A 7,302-nucleotide genomic window follows, 5' to 3' on the forward strand; every position below is an offset into this window, starting at 1 on the left:
ATATGTTATAAGAACATGATTTCCTTTCAATAACGAGACAGAAAGACATACTAATTTTAACCTGTACTTATTTAAATATATAAAATGTCATGTTCAAAAACTTATTGCAGACAAATAAGTAAAACCCAGTGGTTTAAAAAATAGTGGCAAAGCATACAGATTTAAAGTGACAATTAATTAGTATTTCATACAATTAGTAAAATTTGTATTATGTGTCAGCAAAATATTGTTGTTTTAAATATACCTGATTTTTAAAATTGTTTTCTTTTTTTGTTTTATTTGCTACACATTATACAATGAGCACAAGAATGCAAGAAAATGTAGTGCTTTAAACTTTCTTTTTCACATTGCTACAGTAAATTTAAATATTTTAAATGGTTATAGAGAGTGTTTTGTGTCTGTCATATCGTTACTGTACATTTTGGAAACAAAAAAAAATACAAACAATGTTATTAACAAACAATTAACAAACAATTATTAATAGAATATTTAGAGAACTTTGACTTTATTTCTGTCACATGAACAAAAGCTCTTAATGAAATTTCTGTTGTTCATTCGAAGTCACCATGATGGAGGACAGAGTCTGCTTTAGTTGGGCTCTTCAACTATTCATTCTGCCACTAGTTTTTATTTTGGCTGGTATAATTAATTGTGTATGTTAAGTCTGATAAGATTGGCTATGATATGGAAATCAACCCTCACTTGCTCGTGCTTGGATATCTTGTTAGTTTTAAATGAAAAGTGAATACCATATGTGTGTAACCAGGTGATGGTTGATAGGGGGTAAAATATTTATAAAAATGACGAAAAAAGGTGTAGGAAAATACAGACAGGACCCTTTAAGAAACCTCCGATGACGTCATCACGCGTATGTGTACGCGAACGCGCGCGCTCCCGCAAATTAATGAGGAAGTAACTGTGCATTGCTGTATGCGCGAGCGACCAACGATTGACCAACGATTGGTATGATATCCAGTTGGATGTTGACGCAGGATTGCGTTGGTCTGTGAGAATGAGTATCATTGCAAGTGGTAAATGTACAGATGAAGCTGTTTACAACTTAGGTGTTTGAGTGCACAGTGGGAAACACAGGGAAAACAGTGAGTAAACTTACAGTTCATACATGTTTGTTGTATGTATATTGGGAAAAATAGGATTATCTAACTGTTTGTTTAGATGTTGTGTTTTCTTTTTAGACTGCCACTACTGTATTATGATTACAATTATTATTATTATTACTAGTATTAGTGAGACAGTCTGCATTTATTAGTTTATTGCACACAAGACAAAGAGAACTTTGTATTACTTGAAATATTTATTTTTTACTGATAAACAGTTTGTTGATAACTAAGAAGACACTGTACTCTTATTTATTTTATGCTTTATTTTTGTTCAGGGTTTCAGCCCTTGTTACAAATACAAACAAAGTCTCCTAACTTAAATTTTAAGGAATAAATGTGAACCCCACTGATCTTTGTTGGTCTTGTGTATTCATTTTCTGAGGCCACATGTGAATGAAACCACTTGTCCTACAGCAGACAATGACTATTTAACAGGCCTAAAACCACCAATCACAATGAGAATGTTTGATCTATGGCAGAATTCAAAAACACACAGATATCAACAATTAGTCTTTGAATCTCAATAATGGTGAAAAACAAAAAATCAAAATCAAATAAAAGTCAACCCAGAGCAATACAAAACAGTCAACTGAAATATTACCTCCCAAAAACAACATAAAACAAAGGAAAATAAATAGATCGTAAGAACTTTAAGCTGCATAATATATTCATGCTGCAATGCATGCTGGGATCGAATGGTAATATTCTCAGAACATGTAGAGAACTAAAAATTTCTAGCTGGGAACCTGGACCACAGCTAAGACCATGTGATGCTCACACTGGGTTTTTACAAACCTTACACCCTTCATTATCTTACACTCTTCATATTTACATCGTTGATTTTGCCCTGAATGTGTCTTCTGTACACAATGTTTCATGGGTAAATTTGTAACGTTTCCTTTACTTTAAAATGCTGGGGTGCCAGACAGTATGTCACTGTCAAATAAGTAAAACAAAAACAAACAATATAACCAGGAAACCTTACAAAGGCCTGTTAAACTCCTGTTCATACACAGACCCACAAGTTGTAATCATTGAGGGGAAAAAAAACTCAAAAAACTTTCATCACCATCAATCATGTTTGAAAATTAAATTAAAAGAATCAAACAACAAAGAAACATCATTGCAAACACCAAACAAATACACATTCATATAACTTTTCAGGAAGGGATAAATTTAAAACAACTCAAAATGGTCAAGCCACAAAAGTACTTCGTCTTGACATCAACACCAAAAATAGTTCAATTATACCACAGTTCGCAAAGTCCCTTTAGGAGAAGGAAAAAAAACTCAATGTGCAAGTCAGAATCAACAGTCACAGTCATTAGCTGGTTTACTCATGAATCCTCGTTGAAGGTTGGGGCTTGGCAGTGCTGGCAGTAGAGGCTTTGCGGTTCTCATTTATGTTGAAGGGCTGTAATGCAGTAGATGCTTTGCCGTTCTCACTTTAGTTGAGCGCTAAATTGCAGTAGATGCTTTGCGGTTCTCACTTCAGTTGAAGTGTTTAAGTGCAGTAGAAGCTTTGCGTTGCTCACATATTCATCCGCTTCTTGACATCTCGGCAGGGTTTAAACAACGCTGGCTGATGAAAGCATGATGAGTTAATACTCACACGAACGCCATCGGAGACACCGAAGCTTTGTTAACACAACAAACCGCAGTCTTCCATGACTGCCAGAGGCCCACTCCTTTCTCTCTCGCTTTCCTTCTAGCTCTTACTTTTCTCTCTATGATGCCCTTTTCTCAAGTAACAGACGTCATCCATAATAAAAGTATTTACTGAGATTGCTGAACTTACTTAACCCAAATTTTATTTATTCATTTTATTTATGACATCGTCACACTCCCCCCTCCTTATGAAAAACCGGACTGTAGGGAAATGGCGTTAAATCCTGGATTGTTGAATCTCTTTCTCTGTAAGTCCCAAAAATTCTTCATCATCACTGTCTTCTTGAAACATTTCTTGTAATCAAATTTTTGTATGGATTCCAGTTCTCGTGCAGATGGAAAACAGGGTTTGAGCTTGGACACGTGAACTACTCTTAAATCTTCTCCTGAAGCTTCCAGAACAATTTCATAGTTCAGGGATCCTAGTTTCCGAATGATTCTATAAGGACCCAACCACTTTGGAGCAAGCTTAGCAGAAAAAGACTTCTCTGCTTTTGAAAGAGGGTGAGCACGCATCCACACTCTATCTTTTTCTTTAAACGCAGCTTCTCTTCGATTCTTGTCATAATTTCTTTTTGTCATTCACGAGCTGTATTCAGTCTTTTCTGAACATAATCCTTCATCTTATGCAACTCTGTTACCTTGTCATAACAGAAATCATCAGGATAAACATCTCGTGGTTGCAATAACACATCCATAAGTCCTCGAAGAGCTCTATTGAGGTTAAGCTCAGCTGGAGTCACTCCCGTGGACTTATTTACCGCAGAATTAATAACAAACCTGAACTCTGGTAAAAACTTGTCCCAATGCTTGTGATTGTCTTTGACATATGATGCAACCATTGTCTTGAGTGTACGATTAAACCTTTCAGTGCGATTTGTCTGTGGGTGGTATGCAGTTGTCATTTTGTACCCGATGTTCCATGTTTTACAGAGTTCCTGAAATACAGAAGACACAAACTGAGGTCCTCGATCCGACAAGATGTAATCTGGAACTCCCCAACGAGTAAGAATTTCTCGGACCAGAGTCTGGACCATAATCCTTGGCTGCAGATGAAGGCAGTTTTTGTCTTGGCTGTTCCTTTCCATTGGCACCTGCCAGTAGCCACTGTTGAGGTCCAGGGTAGAAAAAACAACATCACCATTTAAGGATTCAAGAATTTTCTTGGATGGTAGGGAGTGGATAAGTATCATGATGACATGCAGAATTAAGCTTTCTATAATTCACACAGAAACGATAGCCACCGGATTTCTTTGGTATCAGGAATACCGGAGAGGCCCAAGCAGAAGAGGACGGCTCAATGATATCAGCCTCCAACATCTTATCAATGAGTTGCTTGATCACTCTCTGTTTTGTTGGTGACACTCTGTAAGGCTTTTGTTTTATCGGTACATCTTGGTTGACAAAAATCTGGTGAGTCAAAACACTAGTTTTTCCAATCAAATTGGTACAAACATCAGAATTCTGCTGCAGTTGGTTTAAAAAGTGTTCCTTACCATCTTCATCCAGACAAGTATTGTGGCATGCTTCCCACAAAAGATTGATTTCTTCACTGACTGGACTAGGAGGAACTGCAGAAAAGAGAGCTAAAGGTGAGGAATTGTGCCAATCGTGCACAAAGGCATCACTTTTCTGGAAAGAATATTGTTGATCTGCCTGAAACCAGAAGATGTTTTTTCTGATATCCATTTGCAGGCCACTGAAAAACAGGTAATCCAAACCCAACACAACAGGAAAAGCAAGCATCTCAGAAGCCAAAACCACCACAGGTAAGTATACTGTTGAAGTTTGAACGGTGATATGAACTTTTCCCCATCCTAAAGGTTGTCGGGCTCCTCCATCAGCTAAATAAATTGGACCTTCTGTCCAAGGCTTGAGGTGTTGAATATGATGACCCATAGTTTCCCATAGTTTCTCATTCAGAAGGGTGTATGAAGATCCAGTGTCCACCAAACCATGTCCTTTCCAGGTATGGATGGTTACAGGAACCAACAACTGCTGAGGAAGATATGAAGAAAAGGGACAAGTAGGTAAGGACTCTAAATGTGTAACAGCACTAACAGTAGGATGATGCTTTCCTGAGTTGCTTTTGATAGAATTGATGCTTTGTTGATTTTTGTAGTTTGGATTCTGCCCAGAACTGTTCTGTGGACATAAAGTTGGAGGATGAGGTCCTTTACACTTCCAACAGAAGGGTTTTTTAGTGCCATCATGTGCTGTAACTGGAGTATTTAACTGAACATTAACAGGAGTACTGGCACTAGTTTTTCAAGGTTTTTTCGTTGCTCATACTGTAGCTGATTTTCTTTGTCTTTTTCCAGTTGTTGACCAAGACGGACAAGACCATCCACAGTATTAACACCGTTACTGCGCAGTTGACTGGCCATTTGTGGATTTATGTTCTTAAGAATCAGCTTGATGATTTCTTCCTCTGTGATGAGTGGTTTCCAGCGTTTACACAAAGCTCTATACATGTAAGCAAAATCTCTAATACCTTCACCTTCTTGTTGTACACGTATTCGCACTCTGTCTGCCAATTCATCCTCGTAATCTTCAGATAGAAAGGCAGCAAGAAACTTGGATTCAAAATTCTGCCAAGTAGTGGTTTTATGTCTAGCGACATCCCACCAGTCTCTAGCTGTTCCATGAAGCACATTCCGGAGTGTGGCTATTAACTCTTCAACAGAAAGTGGATGGAGTGACATGAAATCATAACACTTCTCCAAGAATATTAGAGGATCCTCACAATCTTCAAAGCATCCAAAGCAAGGAAATTGCATCTTAATTGGCTGTTTTCCCAAAAACCATACTCTTCCTTCCACAGGGGTGTACCAAATTCCGTAGCAGAATGAAAATCTGAATCACCCATTCCAGATTGTAAAGTGGAATGAAGTCGCTGTAACCTGGGGTTCGCCACTGGAGAATCTACCAAATTAGAAGATGGAAAGATAACTGTTTGCACTGAAGCATTTGCTTTTGTGGAAATTTGCTGTGATGATTTTAGACTTTTGATGTCCAGTGTTAATTGTTGAAGCTTTTGTGTACACTGCTGTACCTCATTCTGTAAAGTTGAATTGGAATTGGACTCCGCAATAAAGGTATTCATTTGTTGTACACATTGATCCGTTTCATTTTTGAATGAGACTTAAGGTAGCAGCCATTGGTTGCATAACGGAATAGAAATCTTCAGTGTTTCAGACGGATGATTTTTCAACCTCCAATGCAACATGTTGTTAACCTCCTTCCTGAAGTGCTCAAAGTGATCAGTCAAAAGCCGTTTCATTTCAGTCAATTGTTTTTCCGATGTATCATTAACATTCAGAGTAAATGTGTCCACAGACTGCTTTATGTCATTTGATTCCTTCAACATGGTTTCCTTCAGACTCTGATATTGGGTTTGCATCATTTTGCTCAATTGTTGAATTGTCAGGGTATCTTGAAGACCAGTTTCTTTAAGTGGGGATGGGGAGCTTGGCGATAAAGGAGGTCGGAGATCAAAAACGTCCTTCAAGTGATTTGGGTAACGGGATTTTAATGTCCTCAGTTTCTAAAACCATTGTGTTCATAAGATCATCTGCTGAGCTTTGTTGAATGGATTGATTAACATCTCCCTCCGTATCATGAAGTAAATCATTTGAGGAACCATTTGAGGTGGCAGCCATTTTGTGGCGTGGCAGTGAGGTTGAATAATGAAGTGTTTTTCCTTTTGCTCACAACTCATGGATACTTTTCCTTTTGCTCACAACTCATGGATACTTTCTCAGTCCCATCTGGGGTGCCATTTTTATGTAACGTTTCCTTTACTTTAAAATGCTGGGGTGCCAGACAGTATGTCACTGTCAAATAAGTCAAACAAAAACAAACAATATAACCAGAAAACCTTACAAAGGCCTGTTAAACTCCTGTTCATACACAGACCCACAAGTTGTGATCACTGAGGGGAAAAAACACTCAAACTTTCATCACCATCAATCATGTTTGAAAATTAAATCAAGAATCAAACAACAAAGAAACATCATTGCAAACACCAAACAAATACACACTCATATAACTTTTCAGGAAGGGATAAATTTGAAACAACTCAAAATGGTCAAGCCACAAAAGTACTCTTAGTCTTGACATCAACACCAAAAATAGTTCAATTATACCACAGTTCGCAAAGTCCCTTTAGGAGAAGAAAAAAAAACTCAATGTACAAGTCAGAATCAACAGTCACAGTCATTAGCTGGTTTACTCACGAATCCTCGTTGAAGGTTGGGGCTTGGCAGTGCTGGCAGTAGAGGCTTTGCGGTTCTCATTCAAGTTGAAGCGCTGTAATGCAGTAGATGCTTTGCCGTTCTCACTTTAGTTGAGTGCTAAAATGCAGTAGATGCTTTGCCGTTCTCACTTTAGTTGAAGCGCTAAATTGCAGTCGATGCTTTGCGGTTCTCACTTTAGTTGAGTGCTAAAATGCAGTAGATGCTTTGCCGTTCTCACTTTAGTTGAAGCGCTAAATTGCAGTAGATGCTCTGCG

General features: G+C 38.0%; 1 long non-coding RNA gene across 7 annotated transcripts; it reads left to right on the top strand.

Moving 5' to 3' along the window:
- The first annotated feature begins 413 nt into the window (after positions 1-413).
- On the top strand, positions 414-5,903 carry LOC130219832 (uncharacterized). Of its 7 annotated transcripts, none has more exons than XR_008836095.1 (11): positions 414-1,100; positions 2,997-3,037; positions 3,114-3,293; positions 3,444-3,579; positions 3,723-3,960; positions 4,053-4,202; positions 4,299-4,381; positions 4,485-4,819; positions 4,912-5,040; positions 5,111-5,263; positions 5,614-5,903. It is a non-coding gene; the product is annotated as an uncharacterized LOC130219832 (long non-coding RNA). The 7 variants fall into 7 exon arrangements; XR_008836097.1 differs by having other exon boundaries at positions 4,912-4,960; XR_008836096.1 differs by having other exon boundaries at positions 4,485-4,960.
- The last annotated feature ends 1,399 nt before the right edge of the window (positions 5,904-7,302 follow it).

Source organism: Danio aesculapii, chromosome 25, assembly GCF_903798145.1.
Source record: "Danio aesculapii chromosome 25, fDanAes4.1, whole genome shotgun sequence".
NCBI lineage: Eukaryota > Metazoa > Chordata > Actinopteri > Cypriniformes > Danionidae > Danio > Danio aesculapii.